Raw genomic sequence first — 24,660 nt, 5'->3', positions numbered from 1 at the left:
ACTGGCAGCAGATCTGAGATCAGATCTGTCAGAGACAGAGCTGTAGTGGAGGTTGCAGGGCTGTCCAGCAGAAGACTGAGATCAGATCTGTCAGAGCTGTGGTGGAGGTTGCAGGGCTGTCCAGCAGAAGACTGAGAGATAGATAGAATGATAGATGACTCATCTCATCTGGAGAACAGAACAGAACAGACAGAACCTGTTGATGGCCAGACTGCTGCTGCCCACACACAACACTAAGTCTTACTCACTGTCACTTTATTTTCTGTCAGACAGAGAAGAGGACAGGAGAGGCCAGGAGAGGAGAAGAAAGGAGAGGCCAGGAGAGGAGAAGAAAGGAGAGGCCAGGAGAGGAGAGGACTGGAGAGGAGAGGACAGGAGAGGAGAGGACAGGAGAGGAGAGGACTGGAGAGGAGAGGAGAGGAGAAGAAAGGAGAGGCCAGGAGAAGAGAGGAGAGGACAGGACAGGAGAAGACAGGAGAGGAGAAGAAAGGAGAGGCCAGGAGAGGACAGGACAGGAGAGGAGAGGACTGGAGAGGAGAGGAGTTTAAGCTAATACTTACATTTTACATTTTAGTCATTTAGCAGACGCTCTTATCCAGAGCGACTTACAGTTAGTGAGTGCATACCTTTTCATACTGGCCCCCCGTGGGAATCGAACCCACAACCCTGGCGTTGCAAGCGCCATGCTCTACCAACTGAGCTACACGGGTACTTCAAAGCACAACTAGCCGCTAATGTTCATAAAAAACTTCAAGTTATTAAACATCTGTTTTTCTTATTTCAATATGCCTAACTATGCCATAAATGGTGAGTGACTCTCAGAATGGTAAATGAACCACAACCTCAACCACAGAGCGTTTCTGGTTTAACCACACTAGGACCACACAGAGAGCTGCTGAACACTCATTTACAATTCACACGTGCATCAATACACACTTGAAATAGGACAAATATAAGCACTCACCAAATGACTATTAATGATATTATTAAGCCTCAAGCTGAGACGGTTGTCCTGCAGAAACAACACCCTAAAATCCACGGCCAGCCGGCCCCATCTGGTTCAGTTTGTTGCAACATAAACTCTTAACGTTGAGAGAGGGAGATTGTGTTCTCCCAGTAGTCCTATTGTGCGTCCCCCAAATGGCACCCTATTCCCTATATAGTGCACTACTTTTGACCATAGTGCTCTATGGGTCCTGGTCAAAAGTAGTGCACTATATAGGGAATAGGGTGCCGTTTGGGGACGCAGCTATTGTTCTCCATGTCAGGGGTTTGACATGCTGTGGGGGAAACTGTAACCCAGTATCACAATGACCTATAGGCTTCTGGCTGTAACTCACAACACATGAGGACATTGTTTTATGAAGTGATTTTCCACCAGCAAATCCATGTGGATGTTGAATTGCTCACACACCAGTGCTAGCTTTTAATGGTGATGTTTTCAGAACATTATGAGTGGTATAAAGAAAACAACAGCATCAAGAGCTGGCAAAGAATTGCAAAATTAGCCAGATCAAATGAAATCATTTTTTTATTTAGGAAATCATTAACCAATCTAAGACTATACGCAATAAGGTTTTTCTCAGAGTTCTTTTTTTTCTTCTATGGTTTCCTGTACGTTCTATAGCCTGTACTGGGGTTCTGTTGGGGTGGAGGTGTTCTATAGCCTGTACTGGGGTTCTGTTGTGGTGGTGGAGGAGGTGTTCTATAGCCTGTACTGGGGTTCTGTTGCGGTGGTGGTGGAGGTGTTCTATAGCCTGTACTGGGGTTCTGCTGTGGTGGAGGTGTTCTATAGCCTGTACTGGGGTTCTGTTGTGGTGGTGGAGGAGGTGTTCTATAGCCTGTACTGGGGTTCTGTTGTGGTGGTGGTGGAGGTGTTCTATAGCCTGTACTGGGGTTCTGTTGTGGTGGTGGTGGAGGTGTTCTATAGCCTGTACTGGGGTTCTGTTGTGGTGGTGGTGGAGGTGTTCTATAGCCTGTACTGGGGTTCTGTTGCCGTGGTGGTGGAGGTGTTCTATAGCCTGTACTGGGGTTCTGTTGTGGTGGTGGTGGAGGTGTTCTATAGCCTGTACTGGGGTTCTGTTGCGGTGGTGGTGGAGGTGTTCTATAGCCTGTACTGGGGTTCTGTTGCGGTGGTGGTGGAGGTGTTCTATAGCCTGTACTGGGGTTCTGTTGTGGTGGTGGTGGAGGTGTTCTATAGCCTGTACTGGGGTTCTGTTGCGGTGGTGGTGGAGGTGTTCTATAGCCTGTACTGGGGTTCTGTTGTGGTGGAGGTGTTCTATAGCCTGTACTGGGTTTCTGTTGTGGTGGAGGTGTTCTATAGCCTGTACTGGGGTTCTGTTGCGGTGGTGGTGGAGGTGTTCTATAGCCTGTACTGGGGTTCTGTTGTGGTGGAGGTGTTCTATAGCCTGTACTGGGGTTCTGTTGTGGTGGAGGTGTTCTATAGCCTGTACTGGGGTTCTGTTGCGGTGGTGGTGGAGGTGTTCTATAGCCTGTACTGGGGTTCTGTTGTGGTGGAGGTGGAGGTGTTCTATAGCCTGTACTGGGGTTCTGTTGTGGTGGTGGTGGTGGAGGTGTTCTATAGCCTGTACTGGGGTTCTGTTGTGGTGGTGGTGGAGGTGTTCTATAGCCTGTACTGGGGTTCTGTTGTGGTGGTGGTGGAGGTGTTCTATAGCCTGTACTGGGGTTCTGTTGCGGTGGTGGTGGAGGTGTTCTATAGCCTGTACTGGGGTTCTGTTGCGGTGGTGGTGGAGGTGTTCTATAGCCTGTACTGGGGTTCTGTTGCGGTGGTGGTGGAGGTGTTCTATAGCCTGTACTGGGGTTCTGTTGCGGTGGTGGTGGAGGTGTTCTATAGCCTGTACTGGGGTTCTGTTGTGGTGGTGGTGGAGGTGTTCTATAGCCTGTACTGGGGTTCTGTTGTGGTGGAGGTGTTCTATAGCCTGTACTGGGGTTCTGTTGTGGTGGTGGTGGAGGTGTTCTATAGCCTGTACTGGGGTTCTGTTGCGGTGGTGGTGGAGGTGTTCTATAGCCTGTACTGGGGTTCTGTTGTGGTGGAGGTGTTCTATAGCCTGTACTGGGGTTCTGTTGTGGTGGAGGTGTTCTATAGCCTGTACTGGGGTTCTGTTGCGGTGGTGGTGGAGGTGTTCTATAGCCTGTACTGGGGTTCTGTTGTGGTGGAGGTGGAGGTGTTCTATAGCCTGTACTGGGGTTCTGTTGTGGTGGTGGTGGAGGTGTTCTATAGCCTGTACTGGAGTTCTGTTGTGGTGGTGTTCTATAGCCTGTACTGGGGTTCTGTTGTGATGGTGGTGGAGGTGTTCTATAGCCTGTACTGGGGTTCTGTTGTGGTGGTGGTGGTGGTGTTCTATAGCCTGTACTGGGGTTCTGTTGTGGTGGTGGTGGAGGTGTTCTATAGCCTGTACTGGGGTTCTGTTGTGGTGGAGGTGTTCTATAGCCTGTACTGGGGTTCTGTTGTGGTGGTGGTGGTGGTGTTCTATAGCCTGTACTGGGGTTCTGTTGTGGTGGAGGTGTTCTATAGCCTGTACTGGGGTTCTGTTGTGGTGGTGGTGGTGGTGTTCTATAGCCTGTACTGGGGTTCTGTTGTGGTGGTGGTGGAGGTGTTCTATAGCCTGTACTGGGGTTCTGTTGTGGTGGTGGTGGAAGTGTTCTATAGCCTGTACTGGGGTTCTGTTGTGGTGGAGGTGTTCTATAGCCTGTACTGGGGTTCTGTTGTGGTGGTGGTGGAGTAGTGTTGGCTGGGGGAGACAGTTCCATGGGGGGGGGGGGGTATGGGATCAGGGAGAGTTCCGTGGAGGGTAAGGGGGGGTCAGAGGACAGTCCTATAGGAAGGGGTATGGGATCAGGGAGAGTTCCGCGGGGGTAAGCGGGTGACCATCTGCTTTTAATTTAATTTGGATGAATTTAATGTCATTAGATTTAGGAGAACTTGAAAGAGCATTACTCTTCTGGTCTGTCCTCAGTACGGTCAAATAATATCTATGACAACAGGCTGCTGAGTCAAAGCACAGGACAGACGTTTCATCAACACTGTTAATAGTATGAAGTACAGGGGAGGTTGGTTTTTACCATTTCCATATTCCTCCTTCTTTCCTCCTCCCATGCTGACTATCACTCTGTCATATCAGTTTCTCATTAGCAGAGAGAGAGAGAGAGAGCTAAAGGGAGAGAGGGAGAGATAGAGAGAGAGCTAAAGGGAGAGAGGGAGAGAGAGAGTGGGCGAGCAAGAGAGAGAAGAGAACCTTCATGCACTGTTAGTTGGGGGATCATTGATATATCCGTTTAATGATGATACGTTTATTAAAGTACTGTACATCAAAAACCGACTGATCTGTGACAGAAGGCACTACCGACCTGTGCAAGGAGCTTATTAATCATACTGAACATTTTTCAATGTATTGAAAATAAGCTGATTATATTTCAAGGTTATGTATCAGCTGCAATAGCCTTCATCAGGATTCTAAGACTACATTTTAAGATGTGGTCCTTCCATCTTCAGGAAACAGATCTGTAAAGTTAACACCATTCAGAAACACTCCTTACATCTCTACTTGCTAAGTGTTGTTCACGCCCACTAGGAAGCAGCTCTCAGGAAGTCTCTTATCTCTCCCAGCTCCACCGTTCCCAGGTCAAGGTCTCTCCTCCCAGCTGCAGCCCAGTCCCAGTCCCTGTGGCAGACAGTTTCCCTCAGCCCTGCCTTGTCCCCGACTCCCTGCCTGCATTAGTCCTGTTAGTCTGCCTGGCCTGTCTGTATTAGTCCTGTTAGTCTGCCTGGCCCTGTCTGTATTAGTCCTGTTAATCTGCCTGGCCCTGTCTGTATTAGTCCTGTTAATCTGCCTGGCCAGTCTGTATTAGTCCTGTTAGTCTGCCTGGCCCTGTCTGTATTAGTCCTGTTAGTCTGCCTGGCCCTGTCTGTATTAGTCCTGTTAGTCTGCCTGGCCCTGTCTGTATTAGTCCTGTTAGTCTGCCTGGCCCTGTCTGTATTAGTCATGTTAGTCTGCCTGGCCCTGTCTGTATTAGTCCTGTTAGTCTGCCCGGCCCTGTCTGTATTAGTCCTGTTAGTCTGCCTGGCCATGTCTGTATTAGTCCTGTTAGTCTGCCTGGCCCTGTATGTATTAGTCCTGTTAGTCTGCCTGGCCTGTCTGTATTAGTCCTGTTAGTCTGCCTGGCCCTGTCTGTATTAGTCCTGTTAGTCTGCCTGGCCCTGTCTGTATTAGTCCTGTTAGTTTGCCTGGCCTGTCTGTATTAGTCCTGTTAGTCTGCCTGGCCCTGTCTGTATTAGTCCTGTTAGTCTGCCTGGCCCTGTCTGCATTAGTCCTGTTAGTCTGCCTGGCCCTGTCTGTATTAGTCCTGTTAGTCTGCCTGGCCCTGTCTGTAGTAGTCCTGTTAGTCTGCCTGGCCCTGTCTGTATTAGTCCTGTTAGTCTGCCTGGCCCTGTCTGTATTAGTCCTGTTAGTCTGCCTGGCCCTGTCTGTATTAGTCCTGTTAGTCTGCCTGGCCCTGTCTGTATTAGTCCTGTTAGTCTGCCTGGCCCTGTCTGTATTAGTCCTGTTAGTCTGCCTGGCCCTGTCCGTATTAGTCCTGTTAGTCTGCCTGGCCCCGTCTGTATTAGTCCTGTTAGTCTGCCTGGCCCTGTCTGTATTAGTCCTGTTAGTCTGCCCGGCCCTGTCTGTATTAGTCCTGTTAGTCTGCCTGGCCCTGTCTGTATTAGTCCTGTTAGTCTGCTTGGCCCTGTCTGTATTAGTCCTGTTAGTCTGCCTGGCCCTGTCTGTATTAGTCCTGTTAGTCTGCCTGGCCCTGTCTGTATTAGTCCTGTAGGTCTGCCTGGCCCTGTCTGTATTAGTCCTGTTAGTCTGCCCGGCCCTGTCTGTATTAGTCCTGTTAGTCTGCCTGGCCCTGTCTGTATTAGTCCTGTTAGTCTGCCCGGCCCTGTCTGTATTAGTCCTGTTAGTCTGCCTGGCCCTGTCTGTATTAGTCCTGTTAGTCTGCCTGGCCTGTCTGTATTAGTCCTGTTAGTCTGCCTGGCCCTGACTGTATTAGTCCTGTTAGTCTGCCCGGCCCTGTCTGTATTAGTCCTGTTAGTCTGCCTGGCCCTGTCTGTATTAGTCCTGTTAGTCTGCCTGGCCCTGTCTGTATTAGTCCTGTTAGTCTGCCTGGCCCTGTCTGTATTAGTCCTGTTAGTCTGCCTGGCCCTGTCTGTATTAGTCCTGTTAGTCTGCCTGGCCTGTCTGTATTAGTCCTGTTAGTCTGCCTGGCCCTGTCTGTATTAGTCCTGTTAGTCTGCCCGGCCCTGTCTGTATTAGTCCTGTTAGTCTGCCTGGCCTGTCTGTATTAGTCCTGTTAGTCTGCCTGGCCCTGTCTGTATTAGTCCTGTTAGTCTGCCCGGCCCTGTCTGTATTAGTCCTGCTAGTCTGCCCGGCCCTGTCTGTATTAGTCCTGTTAGTTTGCCCGGCCCTGTCTGTATTAGTCCTGTTAGTCTGCCCGGCCTGTCTGTATTAGTCCTGTTAGTCTGCCTGGCCCTGTCTGTATTAGTCCTGTTAGTCTGCCCGGCCCTGTCTGTATTAGTCCTGTTAGTCTGCCTGGCCCTGTCTGTATTAGTCCTGTTAGTCTGCCTGGCCCTGTCTGTATTAGTCCTGTTAGTCTGCCCGGCCCTGTCTGCATTAGTCCTGTTAGTCTGCCTGGTCTGTCTGTATTAGTCCTGTTAGTCTGCCTGGCCCTGTCTGTATTAGTCCTGTTAGTCTGCCTGGCCCTGTCTGTATTAGTCCTGTTAGTCTGCCTGGCCCTGTCTGTATTAGTCCTGTTAGTCTACCTGGCCCTGTCTGCATTAGTCCTGTTAGTCTGCCTGGCCTGTCTGTATTAGTCCTGTTAGTCTGCCCGGCCCTGTCTGTATTAGTCCTGTTAGTCTGCCTGGCCCTGTCTGTATTAGTCCTGTTAGTCTGCCTGGCCCTGTCTGTATTAGTCCTGTTAGTCTACCTGGCCCTGTCTGCATTAGTCCTGTTAGTCTGCCTGCCCTGTCTGTATTAGTCCTGTTAGTCTGCCCGGCCCTGTCTGTATTAGTCCTGTTAGTCTGCCTGGCCCTGTCTGTATTAGTCCTGTTAGTCTGCCCGGCCCTGTCTGCATTAGTCCTGTTAGTCTGCCTGGCCTGTCTGTATTAGTTCTGTTAGTCTGCCTGGCCCTGTCTGTATTAGTCCTGTTAGTCTGCCTGGCCCTGTCTGTATTAGTCCTGTTAGTCTGCCTGGCCCTGTCTGTATTAGTCCTGTTAGTCTGCCTGGCCCTGTCTGTATTAGTCCTGTTAGTCTGCCTGGCCCTGTCTGTATTAGTCCTGTTAGTCTGCCTGGCCCTGTCTGTATTAGTCCTGTTAATCTGCCTGGCCCTGTCTGTATTAGTCCTGTTAGTCTGCCTGGCCCTGTCTGTATTAGTCCTGTTAGTCTGCCTGGCCTGTCTGTATTAGTCCTGTTAGTCTGCCTGGCCTGTCTGCATTAGACCCATGGGGCGGCGCACAATTGGCTCAGCGTCGTCCAGGGTAGGGGAGGGAATGGCTGGCAGGGATGTAGCTCAGTTGGTAGAGCATGGCGTTTGCAACGGCAGGGTTGTGGGTTTGATTCCCACGGGGGGCCAGTATGAAAAATACAAAAAATAATGTATGCACTCACTAACTGTAAGTCGCTCTGGATAAGAGCGTCTGCTAAATGACTAAAATGTAAAAATGTAAACGTAAAATGTCCTGCCAGTCTGCAGGAGCCCTGCCTAGCCTGGTCCCTGGTTCCCACCTTTGTTGGGTTCAAACAGTATTCGCTCTCTGTCAAATCCAATTTGAACCCTGAGGTCAGGTTGGATCAGCCAGCGTAGTGGGAGCCTGTCCCCAGCCCCGGCCTGGCGGGAGGGGAGCTAACTAATTGCCAGACGGTCTCTCAGGCCCTCAGCCCCTACAGGGCTCTGCTGGTGTGGTCCAGGCTGGCAGAGTGAGACCACGCTGTGATCCAAGAATAGAAGACCCCAGGCAGGCTGCATCCCAGATGGCTCCCTATCCACTATATGGTGCACTGCTATTGTTTAGTGTGTGTGTATGTGTGTGTGTGTTTGTGTTTGTGTGTGTGTGTGTGTGTGTGTGGGGGGGGGGAGGGGTGACTCACCCTGACCCCTGACCCCTACACTCTCTTCCATGGTGACTCACCCTGACCCCTGGCTCTACTCTCTCTTCCATGGTGACTCACCCTGACCCCTGACCCCTGGCTCTACACTCTCTTCCATGGTGACTCACCCTGACCCCTGACCCCCCGGCTCTACACTCTCTTCCATGGTGACTCACCCTGACCCCTGGCTCTACTCTCTCTTCCATGGTGACTCACCCTGACCCCTGACCCCCGGCTCTACACTCTCTTCCATGGTGACTCACCCTGACCCCTGACCCCCCGGCTCTACACTCTCTTCCATGGTGACTCACCCTGACCCCTGGCTCTACTCTCTCTTCCATGGTGACTCACCCTGACCCCTGACCCCCCGGCTCTACACTCTCTTCCATGGTGACTCACCCTGACCCCTGGCTCTACTCTCTCTTCCATGGTGACTCACCCTGACCCCTGACCCCCGGCTCTACACTCTATTCCATGGTGACTCACCCTGACCCCTGGCTCTACTCTCTCTTCCATGGTGACTCACCCTGACCCCTGACCCCCGGCTCTACACTCTATTCCATGGTGACTCACCCTGACCCCTGGCTCTACACTCTCTTCCATGGTGACTCACCCTGAGCCCTGGCTCTACTCTCTCTTCCATGGTGACTCACCCTGACCCCTGACCCCTGGCTCTACTCTCTCTTCCATGGTGACTCACCCTGACCCCTGACCCCCGGCTCTACACTCTATTCCATGGTGACTCACCCTGACCCCTGGCTCTACACTCTCTTCCATGGTGACTCACCCTGACCCCTGACCCCCGGCTCTACGCTCTCTTCCATGGTGACTCACCCTGACCCCTGACCCCCGGCTCTACACTCTCTTCCATGGTGACTCACCCTGACCCCCGGCTCTACACTCTCTTCCATGGTGACTCACCCTGACCCCTGGCTCTACTCTCTCTTCCATGGTGACTCACCCTGACCCCTGACCCCCGGCTCTACACTCTCTTCCATGGTGACTCACCCTGACCCCTGACCCCCGGCTCTACACTCTCTTTCATGGTGACTCACCCTGACCCCTGACCCCTACACTCTCTTCCATGGTGACTCACCCTGACCCCTGACCCCCGGCTCTACACTCTATTCCATGGTGACTCACCCTGACCCCTGGCTCTACTCTCTCTTCCATGGTGACTCACCCTGACCCCTGACCCCCGGCTCTACACTCTATTCCATGGTGACTCACCCTGACCCCTGGCTCTACTCTCTCTTCCATGGTGACTCACCCTGACCCCTGACCCCCGGCTCTACACTCTATTCCATGGTGACTCACCCTGACCCCTGGCTCTACTCTCTCTTCCATGGTGACTCACCCTGACCCCTGACCCCCGGCTCTACACTCTATTCAACGGTGACTCACCCTGACCCCTGGCTCTACTCTATCTTCCATGGTGACTCACCCTGACCCCTGACCCCCGGCTCTACACTCTCTTCCATGGTGACTCACCCTGACCCCTGACCCCCCGGCTCTACACTCTCTTCCATGGTGACTCACCCTGACCCCTGACCCCCGGCTCTACACTCTATTCCATGGTGACTCACCCTGACCCCTGGCTCTACACTCTCTTCCATGGTGACTCACCCTGACCCCTGACCCCCGGCTCTACGCTCTCTTCCATGGTGACTCACCCTGACCCCTGACCCCCGGCTCTACACTCTCTTCCATGGTGACTCACCCTGACCCCCGGCTCTACACTCTCTTCCATGGTGACTCACCCTGACCCCTGACCCCCGGCTCTACACTCTCTTCCATGGTGACTCACCCTGACCCCTGACCCCCGGCTCTACACTCTCTTTCATGGTGACTCACCCTGACCCCTGACCCCTGACCCCTACACTCTCTTCCATGGTGACTCACCCTGACCCCTGACCCCCGGCTCTACACTCTATTCCATGGTGACTCACCCTGACCCCTGGCTCTACTCTCTCTTCCATGGTGACTCACCCTGACCCCTGACCCCCCGGCTCTACACTCTCTTCCATGGTGACTCACCCTGACCCCTGGCTCTACTCTCTCTTCCATGGTGACTCACCCTGACCCCTGACCCCCGGCTCTACACTCTATTCCATGGTGACTCACCCTGACCCCTGGCTCTACTCTCTCTTCCATGGTGACTCACCCTGACCCCTGACCCCCGGCTCTACACTCTATTCCATGGTGACTCACCCTGACCCCTGGCTCTACTCTCTCTTCCATGGTGACTCACCCTGACCCCTGACCCCCGGCTCTACACTCTATTCCATGGTGACTCACCCTGACCCCTGGCTCTACTCTCTCTTCCATGGTGACTCACCCTGACCCCTGACCCCCCGGCTCTACACTCTCTTCCATGGTGACTCACCCTGACCCCTGACCCCCCGGCTCTACACTCTCTTCCATGGTGACTCACCCTGACCCCTGACCCCCGGCTCTACACTCTCTTCCATGGTGACTCACCCTGACCCCTGACCCCCGGCTCTACACTCTCTTCCAGCAAGTAGCTCCATCTGGACATGGTATGATAGTTTGGCTAGTGTGTAATGTTCACACATGCTGTTGAACACAGACACAACCCCCTGTCCACTTTCCCTTTCACTGTTTGTGTGTCCCAGAAGGAACCGTATTTCCTAAATAGCGCACTACTTTTGACCAAGGCCCAGTGCACTAAATAGGGAATAGGATGCCATTTGTGACGTAGACTGTGGCTTAAATGAGCTCTCAGCAGCAGGAAACGGTGGGCTTGTCAAAGGAGAGGGCCGGCCCGTGAAGAGAGACACCTGTGGTGTTTACTGGTCCACCTCGTTCTGCTTCATCACAGGGCCTGGTTGGTTTCTTTCAAGGTAAACTGTAGTAGTGGTGTAAATTAATGAAACCAGACGGAATTCTGCACCCACCATTGGTTTAACTTCAAACTTAGTTGGTGTTTAAACTGCAAATTGTCCCTTTAACCAGGCTTGGTAAATTGGTGTTCTAAAATAAAGAAAATAATTGCGGTAACTTTTATAACTAATTAATACAACTCTTATTACTCATCGCTCTTTCTTAAAAGTATTTGATGGATTTGTGCTGGAAAATAATGTGCCAAGAAAACGCTGTTTTGATTGTTTTGATCAAACAAACATACATGACATACAGTGCATTCGCAAAGTATTCAGACCCCTTGACTTTTTACCACAGTTTTGTTAAGTTACAACCTTATTCTAAAATGGATTAAATAAAAATGTTTCCTCATCAATCTACACACAATACCACATAATGACAAAGTGAAAACAGGTTTTTTGAAATGTTTGCAAATTTATAAAAAAAACAAAAAACAGAAATACCTTATTTACATAAGTATTCAGACCCTTTGAAATTGAGCTCAGGTGCATCCTGTTTCCATTGATCATCCTTGAGATGTTTCTACAACTTGATTGTGGTAAATTCAATTGATTGGACATGATTTGGAAAGGCTTACACCTGAAGTGGCGCCGGAGAAGATGGCTGCCGTTTTACAGTCCGTTTTACAGCCCTCTAACCAATTGTACTATTATGTGTGTTTTTTCACGTTATTTGTAATTTATTCTGTACATAATGTTTCTGCCACCGTCTCTTATGACCAAAAAGAGCTTCTGGATATCAGGACAGCGATTACTCACCTCGTATTGGACAAAGATTTTTTCTTCAATGAGCCGGACGCAAAGGATATCCTACAGACACCCGACAAGGCCCAAATCCCCGTCATTCGCATGAGAAAGACACAGAGATATCGTGGACGTAGGTCGGGGTGCCTTGTAAGGATCCGACGGCGAGCGAGTAAACTGCCTCTTCCTTCAATCCTATTAGCCAATGTTCAATCATTTGAGAACAAATTGGACGACCTAAGATTACGGTTATCCTACCAACGGGACATTAAAAACTGTAATATCTTATGTTTCACCGAGTCGTGGCTGAACGACGACTAAAGACTCTGTTAAGACAAGGGGTGGCGGTCTGTGTATATTTGTAAACAACAGCTGGTGCACAAACTCTAATACTAAGGAAGTCTCAAGGTTTTGCTCGCCTGAGGTAGAGTATCTCATGATAAGCTGTAGACCACACTATTTACCAAGAGACTTTTCATCTATATTGTTCGTAGCTGTCTATCTACCACCACAAACCGATGCTGGCATTAAGATTGCACTCAATGAGCTGTATAAGGCCATAAGTAAACAGGAAAACGCTCATCCAGAGGCAGCGCTCCTAGTGGCCGGGGACTTTAATGCAGGGACACTTAAAATCCGTTCTACCTCATTTCTACCAGCATGTTAAATGTGCAACCAGAGGGAAAAAAACTCTAGACCACCTTTACTCCACACACAGAGACGCATACAAAGCTCTCCCTCGCCCTCCATTTGGCAAATCTGACCATAATTCTATCCTCCTGATTCCTGCTTATAAGCAAAAACTAAAGCAGGAAGCACCAGTGACTGGGTTAATAAAAAAGTGGTCAGATGATGCAGATGCTAAGCTACAGGACTGTTTTGCTTGCACAGACTGGAATATGTTCAACACCATTATCCCAGAAACCTTAGACCCACTCCAATTTGCATACCGCCCCAACAGATCCACAGATGATGCAATCTCTATTGCACTCCACACTGCCCTTTCCCACCTGGACAAGAGGACCACCTACGTGAGAATGCTGTTCATTGACTACAGCTCAGCGTTCAACACCATAGTGCCCTCAAAGCTCATCACTAAGCTAAGGATCCTGGGACTAAACACCTCCCTCTGCAACTGGATCCTGGATTTCCTGACGGGCCGCCCCCAGGTGGTAAGGGTAGGTAACAACACATCTGCCACGCTGATCCTCAACACGGGGGCCCCTCAGGGGTGCATGCTCAGTCCCCTCCTGTACTCCCTGTTCACCCATGACTGCATGGCCAGGCACGACTCCAACACCATCATTAAGTTTGCTGACGACACAACAGTGGTAGGCCTGCTCACCGACAACGATGAGACAGCCTACAGGGAGGAGGTCCGAGACCTGGCCGTGTGGTGCCAGGATAACAACCTCTCCCTCAACGTGATCAAGACAAAGAAGATGATTGTGGACTACAGGAAAAGAAAGAGGACTGAGCACGCCCCCATTCTCATCGACGGGGCTGTAGTGGAACAGGTTGAGAGCTTCAAGTTCCTTGGTGTCCACATCACCAACGAACTATCATGGTCCAAACACACCAAGACAGTCGTGAAGAGGGCACGACAAAGCCTATTCACCCTCAGGAGACTGAAAAGATTTGGCATGGGTCCTCAGATCCTCAAAAAGTTATACAGCTGCACCATCGAGAGCATCCTGACTGGTTGCATCACCGCCTGGTATGGCAACTGCTCGGCTTCCGACCGCAAGGCACTACAGAGGTTAGTGCGTACGGCCCAGTACATCACTGGGGCCAAGCTTCCTGCCATCCAGGACCTCTATACCAGGCGGTGTCAGAGGAAGGCCCTCAAAATTGTCAAAGACTCCAGCCACCCTAATCATAGACTGTTCTCTCTGCTACTGCACGGCAAGCAGTACCGGAGCGCCAAGTCTAGGTCCAAAAAGGCTTCTCAACAGCTTCTACCCCCAAGCCATAAGACTCCTGAACAGCTAAACATTGCTACCCGGCCCCCTTCAAACATTGCAGAATTAAAATTAAGATCACTTTATACATCAATTGTACACAAGGGCTGAGCGATATGGCCAAATATCATGACATATACAGTGAAGGTAAAAAGTATTTGATCCCCTGCTGATTTTGTACGTTTGCCCACTGACAAAGAAATGATCAGTCTATAATTTTAATGGTAGGTTTATTTGAACAGTGAGAGACAGAATAACAACAAAAGATTCCAGAACAACGCATGTCAAAAATTTTATAAATTGATTTGCATTTTAATTAGGGAAATAAGTATTTGACCCCCTCTCAATCAGAAAGATTTCTGGCTCCCTGGTGTCTTTTATACAGGTAACGAGCTGCGATTAGGAGCACACTCTTAAAGGGAGTACTCCTAATCTCAGCTTGTTACCTGTATAAAAGACACCTGTCCACAGAAACAATCAATCAATCAGATTCCAAACTCTCCACCATGGCCAAAACCAAAGAGCTCTCCAAGGATGTCAGGGACAAGATTGTAGACCTACACAAGGCTGGAATGGGCTACAAGACCATCGCCAAGCAGCTTGGTGAGAAGGTGACAACAGTTGGTGCGATTATTCGCAAATGGAAGAAACACAAAATAACAGATCTTGCATGGGGCTCCATGCAAGATCTCACCTCATGGAGTTGCAAGGATCATGAGAACGATGAGGAATCAGCCCAGAACTACACGGGAGGATCTTGTCAATGATCTCAAGGCAGCTGGGACCATAGTCACCAAGAAAACAAATGGTAACACACTACGCCGTGAAGGACTGAAATCCTGCAGCGCCCGCAAGGTCCCCCTGCTCAAGAAAGCACATATACAGGGCCGCCTGAAGTTTGCCAATGAACATCTGAATGATTCAGAGGAGAACTGGGTGAAAGTGTTGTGGTCAGATGAGACCAAAATGGAGCTCTTTGGCATCAACTCAACTCGCCGTGTTTGGAGGTGGAGGAATGCTGCCTGGAAACATTATGCTTTGGGGGTGTTTTTCTGCTAAGGGGACAGGACAACTTCACCGCATCAAAGGGACGATGGACGGGGCCATGTACCGTCAAATCTTTTGTGAGAACCTCCTTCCCTCAGCCAGGGCATTGAAAATGGGTCGTGGATGGGTATTCTAGCATGACAATGACCCAAAACACACGGCCAAGGCAACAAAGGAGTGGTCAAGAAGAAGCACATTAAGGTCCTGGAGTGGCCTAGCCAGTCTCCAGACCTTAATCCCATAGAAAATCTGTGGAGGGAGCTGAAGGTTCGAGTTGCCAAACGTCAGCCTCGAAACCTTAATGACTTGGAGAAAATCTGCAAAGAGGAGTGGGACAAAATCCCTCCTGAGATGTATGCAAACCTGGTGGCCAACTACAAGAAACGTCTGACCTCTGTGATTGCCAACAAGGGTTTTGCCACCAAGTACTAAGTCATGTTTTGCACAGGGGTCAAATACTTATTTCCCTCATTAAAATGCAAATCAATTTATAACATTTTGACATGCGTTTTTCTGGATTTTGTTGTTGTTATTCTGTCTCTCACTGTTCAAATAAACCTACCATTAAAATTATAGACTGATCATGTCTTTGTCAGTGGGCAAACGTACAAAATCAGCAGGGGATCAAATACTTTTTTCCCTCACTGTACATATTACCTCAATTACCTCGACTAGCCGGTGCCCCCGCACATTGACTCTGCACCGGTACCCCCCTGTATATAACCTCCCTACTGTTATTTTATTTTACTGCTGCTCTTTAGTTATTTGCATTTCTTTTTTTTACTTAACACTTTTTTTTTTATATATAAAAAATGCATTGTTGGTTTAGGGCTTGTAAGTAAGCATTTCACTGTAATGTCTACACCTGTTGTATTCGGCGCATGTGGCAAATAAAATGTTATTTTATTTTATTTATCTATACAAGGTTCCACAGTTGACAGTGCATGTCAGAGCAAAAACCAAGCCATGAGGTCGAAAGGAATTGTCCGTAGAGCTCCGAGACAGGATTGTGTCGAGGCACAGATCTGGGGAAGGGTACCAAAACATTTCTACAGCATTGAAGGTCCCCAAGAACAAAGTGGCCTCCGTCATTCATAAATGGAAGACGTTTGGAACCACCAAGAATCTTCGTAGAGCTGGCTGCCTGGCCAAACTGAGCAATTGGGGTAGAAGGGCCTTGGTCAGGGAGGTGACCAAGAACCCGATGGTCACTCTGACAGAGCTCTAGAGTTCCTCTGTGGAGATGGGAGAACCTTTCAGAAGGACAACCATCTCTGCAGCACTCCACCAATCAGGCCATTATGGTAGAGTGGCCAGAAGGAAGCTACTCCTCAATAAAAGGCACATGACAGCACGCTTGAAGTTTGCCAAAAGGCACCTAAAGGACTCAGACCATGAGAAACAAGATTCTCTGGTCTGATGAAACCAAGATTGAACTCTTTGGCCTGAATGCCAAACGTCACGTCTGGAGGAAACCTGGCACCATCATGACGGTGAAGCATGGTGGTGGCAGCATCATGCTATGGGGATGTTTTTCAGTGGCAGGGACTGGGAGACTAGTCAGGATCGAGGGAAAGATGAACAGAGCAAAGTACAGAGAGATTCTTGATGAAAACCTGCTCCAGAGCGCTCAGGACCTCAGACTGGGCGAAGGTTCACCTTCCAACAGGACAACGACCCTAATCACACAGCCAAGTCAATGCAGGAGTGGCTTCGGGACAAGTCTCTGAATGTCCTTGAGTGGCCCAGCCAGAGCCCGGACTTGAAGCCGATCAAACATCTGTGGAGAGACCTGAAAATAGCTGTGCAGCAACGCTCCCCATCCAACCTGACAGAGCTTGAGAGGATCTGCAGAGAAGAATGGGAGAAACTCCCCAAATACAGGTGTGCCAAGCTTGTAGCGTCATACCCAAGAAGACTCAAGGCTGTAATCGCTGCCAAAGGTGCTTCAAAACAAAGTACTGAGTAAAGGGTCTGAATACTTATGTAAATGTGATATTTTAGTTGTTTATTTTTAATAAATCTGCAAAAAAAAATCATGTTCTTGCTTTGTCATTATGGGGTATTGTGTATAGATTGATGAGGGGAAGAAGAAAAAAAAGAATCCATTTTAGAATAAGGCTGTAACGTAACAAAATGTGGAAAAAGTCAAGGGGTCTGAATCCTTTCCGAAGGCACTGTATTGTTAAGGCAGGAACACAGACAGGGCTCTCTCTGAGCAGAGCACATGCCCCTTACCCTTCCTGTCTCCATAGTGCCCTTTCCACAGTGGTATAATTCCTCCCAAAATGTAGTTGTTTTTTCTATGTTGTGGTTCTGAACCTTCTCATCTGTGCTTCAGAACCAAAACGTCTTGATTGTTGACCAGTCATCAGCATTGGTGTGTAAAGGTGGTAGGAGTTAAGGTTAGGGTTTAGGGTTTAGGGTTTAGGGTTTAGGGTAGGGATGTCCCAAGGATCCCGAAATGCACTAACCTGTCCAGATTAGTGACCAGAAATAACTTGTTTCATTTTCTCCTTTTTGGGCCGGTCGCAGATCAAAAATGTTGAACACCAATGGGATACATGATAGTGGCAACAAATGGAGTTGGGTGGATATAGTATTTCTTACAATATTTTATTTTGACCGGAATTGTGTTGGTCATTGTTAATAAGTGCAGCATTTATTCCAGTTCAACATAGTTTAGCTAAATACTTTCCTCGTTAGATTGGGCTGCTTTCCCCTCTTCTTCTAATAATAGATCAACCAGTCTGTTACCACGGTTGCGGGAAAAACAGTTTTGGGGTGCCATTTTGTTTTTGTTTGAGCACATGCCCCCCCCCACCCCCACCCCCAAAAGGTTCTGTGGTTACTCCTGCAGACATAGGAGCTGCTCAACTAAACCATGGCAATTTCAACACAATTATGACTGACAGCACTATTCAGAAGAATGTGAATATAGAAGACTCTATAGAAGATAAGGGAGGACATGTATCCATCTCTAAACCCTCACAGAGACTGACACGTCTCACATCCATCTGTCAAATAAATAACAATATCCTTTTGTTGTTGTTGTTTTATCTAAATGTTTATTTGGAATTGATTGTGTTTACAACTGATGTCTGTCGTGTCCATCAACTGTCGATCAATGGGTTTTGCTCTTTTCATGTAGAAAATGCATTACTTGTCAGCTCAAAGTAAATGTAGCTATCAATCACAAAGATTACAGACCATTAGAGCACCAAAAACACAATGTCTCTGGTTGCTCTCTGAAAAGCTCATTAATTGTCAAAGGGCATTTTGGCCGTCCTGGTTGGAAGACAGTCAGAGACACTCACAAACAACAATCATGTCTTTTGAGAGATAATGAAGGCTTTCTTGTTTTTGAACTGACCACTTCTTTCTAGGTAGACATGATTGTTGCCTAGAAAGAAACAAACCCAGCTAGACTTCCAATGGACTTTGGGTGGATTCCACAATGTTGCCATACACCTCTGTGGTTCCAGATCTCCACACACTGATGGGGTAGGGGCCATGCAGAATGGCTATGGGGCGTTTTTGGACTGGACTTTAGTCTCCTTATAACCACTCAGTTAGACCATACTCCAAGTATCTCAGTTCCAGTCTGTGATATAACTGTAACTGAGATTTCAGCACTGATAAATTCCCAAAACAACCCATTGCAGCCGGTACGCCACCCATTAAGCCTAGACTCCCACTCCTGCCACTGCTCCCTGTGAAGTCTTCAGTGAGTTCCAAGCAGTGACACAGTGTGTAATTGACTTAAACCATCGGATTACTCTGCCAGGCTCTACTGCCTGTCGACAGCTCCAGGTGCAGCTAGCTACCAGGATGCTTCCAAAATGGCATCCTATTCCACCCTATGGGTCCTGGTCAAAAGTAGTGCACTATGTAGGGAATAGGGTGCCATTTGGGACGAATTGTCTACAGCTCTGGTTGCAGGTAGCTACACTGTAACACATTTTTACATTTACATTTTAGTCATTTAGCAGACGCTCTTATCCAGTGCGACTTACAGTTAGTGAGTGCATACATGTTTTTTTTTTTTTTTTTTTGGTCATACTGGCCCCCCCGTGGGAAACGAACCCACATCCCTGCCGGCCAAACCCTCCCCTACCTTGGACAACGCCTGGACTCTAACCAGGATCTCTAGTGGCACAGCTAGCACTGCGATGCAGTGCCTTAGACCACTGCGCCACTCGGGAGAACACCCATGGGAGAAAGCATAATAGCAGAGCAATGTTTTTGAAACAGCTGAGATTTGTCGTTTTCATTATATAAAGATACTTGTTTTATTAAGTTTTTATCTGAAATTGCAGTAAAAGCTGGTTACTCTGAAATTGATGCCAAACCTTAAAGGGATAGTTCAACCAAATGACATGTTGGTTTCCTTACCCTGCAAGCAGTCTACGGCAGCAATCCATGCTTTGGTTTAGTTTCCCTGGCACTGTTTCCACATGCTAACGTTTTAGCATTTGTGGCACAAATCCCATTCAAGTCATGGGACCGATATTAGCATTTTTCGCGCATCATATTCAAATAATCTATAAGCGACTTTGTTGAGCTTCACAATCAATTTGAGATACTTTCAGATGATTTGGACATGATACGCAAAAAAATGGTAATATCGGTCCCATGACTCGAATGGGATTCGTGCCGCAGTGCCAGAGAAACTAAACCAAAGCATGGACTGCTGCCATACCTTGTCCATAGACTGCTTACAGGGTAAGGAAACCAATATGTAATTTTGTCATTTGGGTGAACTATTCCTTTAAATGGACATTTTAGAACACTGTTATTTATTTCAAAAGCGAACAGGAACGCAAGCATCAACTGCCCAGTGAATTAACAACTTTTTCAGACCCCAATTTTTTTTTTCATGTAACGATTTCCATGATTTTGATGAAATGAAGCATGGTTTATTCTAAGGAAAAGCAATCCAGCTATTGTTTAGCTAACGTTAGCATTCAACCTGCTAGCTTACTTTAAGTTAGTATAATGTGAATTGAAAAGTTTATGTATATATTATGTCAATTGAGATTTTGTCTCAATACCTCTACTTCAGCTCTCTTCAAATGTTCTCAATACCTCTACTTCAGCTCTCTTCAAATGTTATCTCAATACCTCTACTTCAGCTCTCTTCAAATGTTGTCTCAATACCTCTACTTCAGCTCTCTTCAAATGTTATCTCAATACCTCTACTTCAGCTCTCTTCAAATGTTGTTCCGATACGTCTGCTTCAACTTTCTTCAAATGTTGTTTTGATACATCTGTTTCAACTCTCTTCAATAAGCTTTACCTCTCACTTTATACAATTCTGTTTCTCTTTGCCTCCTGAACCCCCCCCCACACACCTAAACCCAGACTCTCTCTAAGCCCAGACCCTCTCTAAATCAAGGCCCTCTCTAAACCCAGAGTCTCTAAACCCAGAGTCTCTAACCCCAGACCCTCTCTAACCCCTGACCCTCTCTAACCCCAGACCCTCTCTAACCCCAGACCCTCTCTAACCCCAGACCCTCTCTAACCCCAGACCCTCTCTAACCCCAGACCCTCTCTAACCCCAGACCCTCTCTAACCCCAGACCCTCTCTAACCCCAGACCCTCTCTAACCCCAGTCCCTCTCTAACCCCAGACCCTCTCTAACCCCAGTCCCTCTCTAACCCCAGACCCTCTCTAAATCAAGGCCCTCTCTAACCCCAGACCCTCTCTAACCCCAGACCCTCTCAGCCCCCCCCCCCTAACCCCAGACCCTCTCTAACCCCAGACCCTCTCTAACCCCAGACCCTCTCTAACCCCAGACCCTCTCTAACCCCAGACCCTCTCTAACCCCAGACCCTCTCTAACCCCAGACCCTCTCTAACCCCAGACCCTCTCTAACCCCAGACCCTCTCTAACCCCAGAGTCTCTAACCCCAGACCCTCTCTAACCCCAGACCCTCTCTAACCCCAGACCCTCTCTAACCCCAGACCCTCTCAGCCCCCCCCCCACCTAACCCCAGACCCTCTCAGACCCCAGACCCTCTCTAACCCCAGACCCTCTCAGCCCCCCCCCCCACCTAACCCCAGTCCCTCTCTAACCCCAGACCCTCTCTAACCCCAGACCCTCTCTAACCCCAGACCCTCTCTAACCCCTGACCCTCTCTAACCCCAGACCCTCTCTAACCCCAGACCCTCTCTAACCCCTGACCCTCTCTAACCCCAGACCCTCTCTAACCCCAGACCCTCTCTAACCCCAGGCCCTCTCTAACCCCAGACCCTCTCTAAATCAAGGCCCTCTCTAAGCCCAGACCCTCTCTAAATCAAGGCCCTCTCTAACCCCAGACCCTCTCTAACCCCAGACCCTCTCTAACTCCAGACCCTCTCTAACCCCAGACCCTCTCTAACCCCAGACCCTCTCTAAATCAAGGCCCTCTCTAAGCCCAGACCCTCTCTAAATCAAGGCCCTCTCTAAACCCAGAGTCTCTAAACCCAGAGTCTCTAACCCCAGACCCTCTCTAACCCCAGACCCTCTCAGCCCCCCCCCCCACCTAACCCCAGTCCCTCTCTAACTCCAGACCCTCTCTAACCCCAGTCCCTCTCTAACCCCAGACCCTCTCTAAATCAAGGCCCTCTCTAACCCCAGACCCTCTCTAACCCCAGACCCTCTCTAACCCCAGACCCTCTCTAACCCCAGACCCTCTCTAAATCAAGGCCCTCTCTAACCCCAGACCCTCTCTAACCCCAGTCCCTCTCTAATCCCAGACCCTCTCTAACCCCAGACCCTCTCTAACCCCTGACCCTCTCTAACCCCAGACCCTCTCTAATCCCAGACCCTCTCTAACCCCAGACCCTCTCTAACCCCAGTCCCTCCCTAACCCCAGACCCTCTCGGCCCCCCCTGGGTAGCAGCACTACTACAGTAGATACAGAGATATCTCTGACTGTGTGTTGGTTTAACTGGGTTTTCCCACCAATAGGTTTCAGCTGTCTTTCTGTAGACTACAAAGCTGCAGTATGTTGGTGAGAGTAGGACAGGACAGGAAAGACTATTTCACAAACCCAGTAAGGACACTTCCAACCGCTCATTGCTGTTATTACATGTTATCACCTGATGCCATTACTAATAGTACAGACCCATATGAAGCAGGGTTACAATAATATGAAGCGCATCAGAAGAGTAGCTTATTGGTCTTCAGACAGTGGCATTACGGTTTGCAATTGACAGTTAATGCATTATCAAACAGACACATTTAGTCGTGCATTAGCCTACCGTAAAAAAAAATGATGCAAGCCGAACCAAGACTTCCCGAGTTTCTGAGAGAGAGGGCAAACGTTCAGCACTGAATTAAAAACATTTTGTTGATTGAGCCTGTCAATTTCATAAGTTAATGTTTCCATACTGTTTCGATGTAACAAAACAAAAAATGAAGAGGCTTGAATAAATTCCGTGGGATACAAAGAGTCACAGTTAAATCCAAATACAATTTCAAATCACTGCGTGACATTTTTGATACGAACAGAACGGGGGGACTGAATTGGAGAGAGCGCCTCAAACTTACCCTTTGTACAACCGAGAGAAGTGGGATATGTTTCCCAAAGCTTTTAAAGAACACGAACCAGTAGATATATCCAAAATGTTATGACACTGTCCTTGGGAATCACTAATAATCACTGATAAATCCAATACCACGGGCAGAGCAACAGTGTTCAGTTCAGTTCTGTGCTCGGTCTTCACCGCGAGGTTCGCTCTGTGGTTGAAGTGTCTCCCGTTACCACACGCGCAGCGCTTCACGCTACTCCTCGAAGGCGGGGTAGGATACTTGACGCTCACACCCCCCACTAAAAACGAGAATTGTTAACATTTCAAATAATGGGGCTTTTTCTTCCATACAGCTTGAACTCAACTGCTATTTTGATTGGCATTCGTCTCATACAGTAGGACCTAAGTCATGCGTAATCACTTTCACAACGTTTTATTTGGTAGCCCATAGTCCAAAATAACATCTCATGTATTTGTGATCTCTTTCATTCATGTGGATGTTTTAAAGTCCAGCACAGATGGGCACTCAAGAGCCAGCCAGGAGGGTATTCATGACATCATATCCTCTCTTTCACTGTTCATTTCCTCAAGAGCCAGCCAAGAGGGTATTTATGACATCATATCCTCTCTTTCATTGTTCTTTTCCTCAAGAGCCAGCCAAGAGGGTATTTATGACATCATATCCTCTCTTTCATTGTTCTTTTCCTCAAGAGCCAGCCAAGAGGGTATTTATGACATCATATCCTCTCTTTCGCTGTAGTTTTCCTCAGGAACCAGCCAGGAGGGTATTTATGACATCATATCCTCTCTTTCACTGTTCTTTTCCTCAAGAGCCAGCCAGGAGGGTATTTTTTATTTAACCTTTATTTAACGAGGCAAGTCAGTTAAGAACAAATTATTATTTACAATGACGGCCTACACCTGCCAAACCCGGACGACGCTGGGCCAATTGTGCGCCGCCCTATGGGACTCCCAATCACGACCGGTTGTGATACAGCCTGAAATCGAACCAGGGGGTCTGTAGTGACGCCTCAAGCACTGAGATGCAGTGCCTTAGACCGCTGCGCCACTCGGGACCACTGCGCCACTCGACATCATATCCTCTCTTTCACTGTTGTTTTCCTCAGGAACCAGCCAGGAGGGTGTTTATGACATCATATCCTCTCTTTCACTGTTGTTTTCCTCAGGAACCAGCCAGGAGGGTGTTTATGACATCATATCCTCTCTTTCACTGTTGTTTTTCTCCTTTCAGATCACGACTCTTGGTCCAACCTTCCCCTCCCTCTATTCTCACCCCTGAGTCTAACCCCTTCTCATCCAGACTAATTGCCTTGAGCAATAAAACACCCTTTTATATAGCACCCTATTCAACTACGGGCCATGGTCAAAAGTAGTGCACTTTGATAGGGAATAGAGTGCCATTTGGAATACAGCCAACGTAAAACACAACAAGGTTGGAGTCTCTCACTCGTTCTCTGTTTCTCTGTCTGACAGCAGGCTAGAACATTTCTTGGTCTGGTGCAGTAACACAATGTCATCTCGCATCACATCCGTGAGGACTCTAGGGAGGACAGAACATGGTCCTGGGCTCTTTACAGTACAAAGACACACCTGGGATAATGCACCCAGGCCTATTTAAAGACACACCTGGGATAATGCACACAGGCCTATTTAAAGGCACACAGGCCTATTTAAAGGCACACAGGCCTATTTAAAGACACACGGGCCTATTTAAAGACACACGGGCCTATTTAAAGACACACGGGCCTATTTAAAGACACACAGGCCTATTTAAAGACACACAGGCCTATTTAAAGACACGCGGGCCTGTTTAAAGACACACAGGCCTATTTAAAGACACACAGGCCTATTTAAAGACACACAGGCCTATTTAAAGACACACAGGCCTATTTAAAGACACACGGGCCTATTTAAAGGCACACGGGCCTATTTAAAGGCACACAGGCCTGTTTAAAGACACACAGGCCTATTTAAAGACACACAGGCCTGTTTAAAGACACACGGGCCTATTTAAAGACACACGGGCCTATTTAAAGACACACGGGCCTATTTAAAGACACACGGGCCTATTTAAAGACACACAGGCCTATTTAAAGACACACGGGCCTATTTAAAGGCACACAGGCCTGTTTAAAGACACACAGGCCTGTTTAAAGGCACACAGGCCTGTTTAAAGACACACAGGCCTGTTTAAAGACACACAGGCCTGTTTAAAGACACACCTGTGATAATGCACACAGGCCTATTTAAAGACAAACAGGCCTGTTTAAAGACACACAGGCCTATTTAAAGACACACATGCCTATTTAAAGACACACAG

This window comes from Coregonus lavaretus (genome assembly GCF_964263955.1).
Source record: "Coregonus lavaretus genome assembly, contig: HAP1_SCAFFOLD_4178, whole genome shotgun sequence".
In the NCBI taxonomy this organism is placed as follows: Eukaryota; Metazoa; Chordata; class Actinopteri; order Salmoniformes; family Salmonidae; genus Coregonus; species Coregonus lavaretus.
This window is presented reverse-complemented; position numbering follows the sequence as displayed.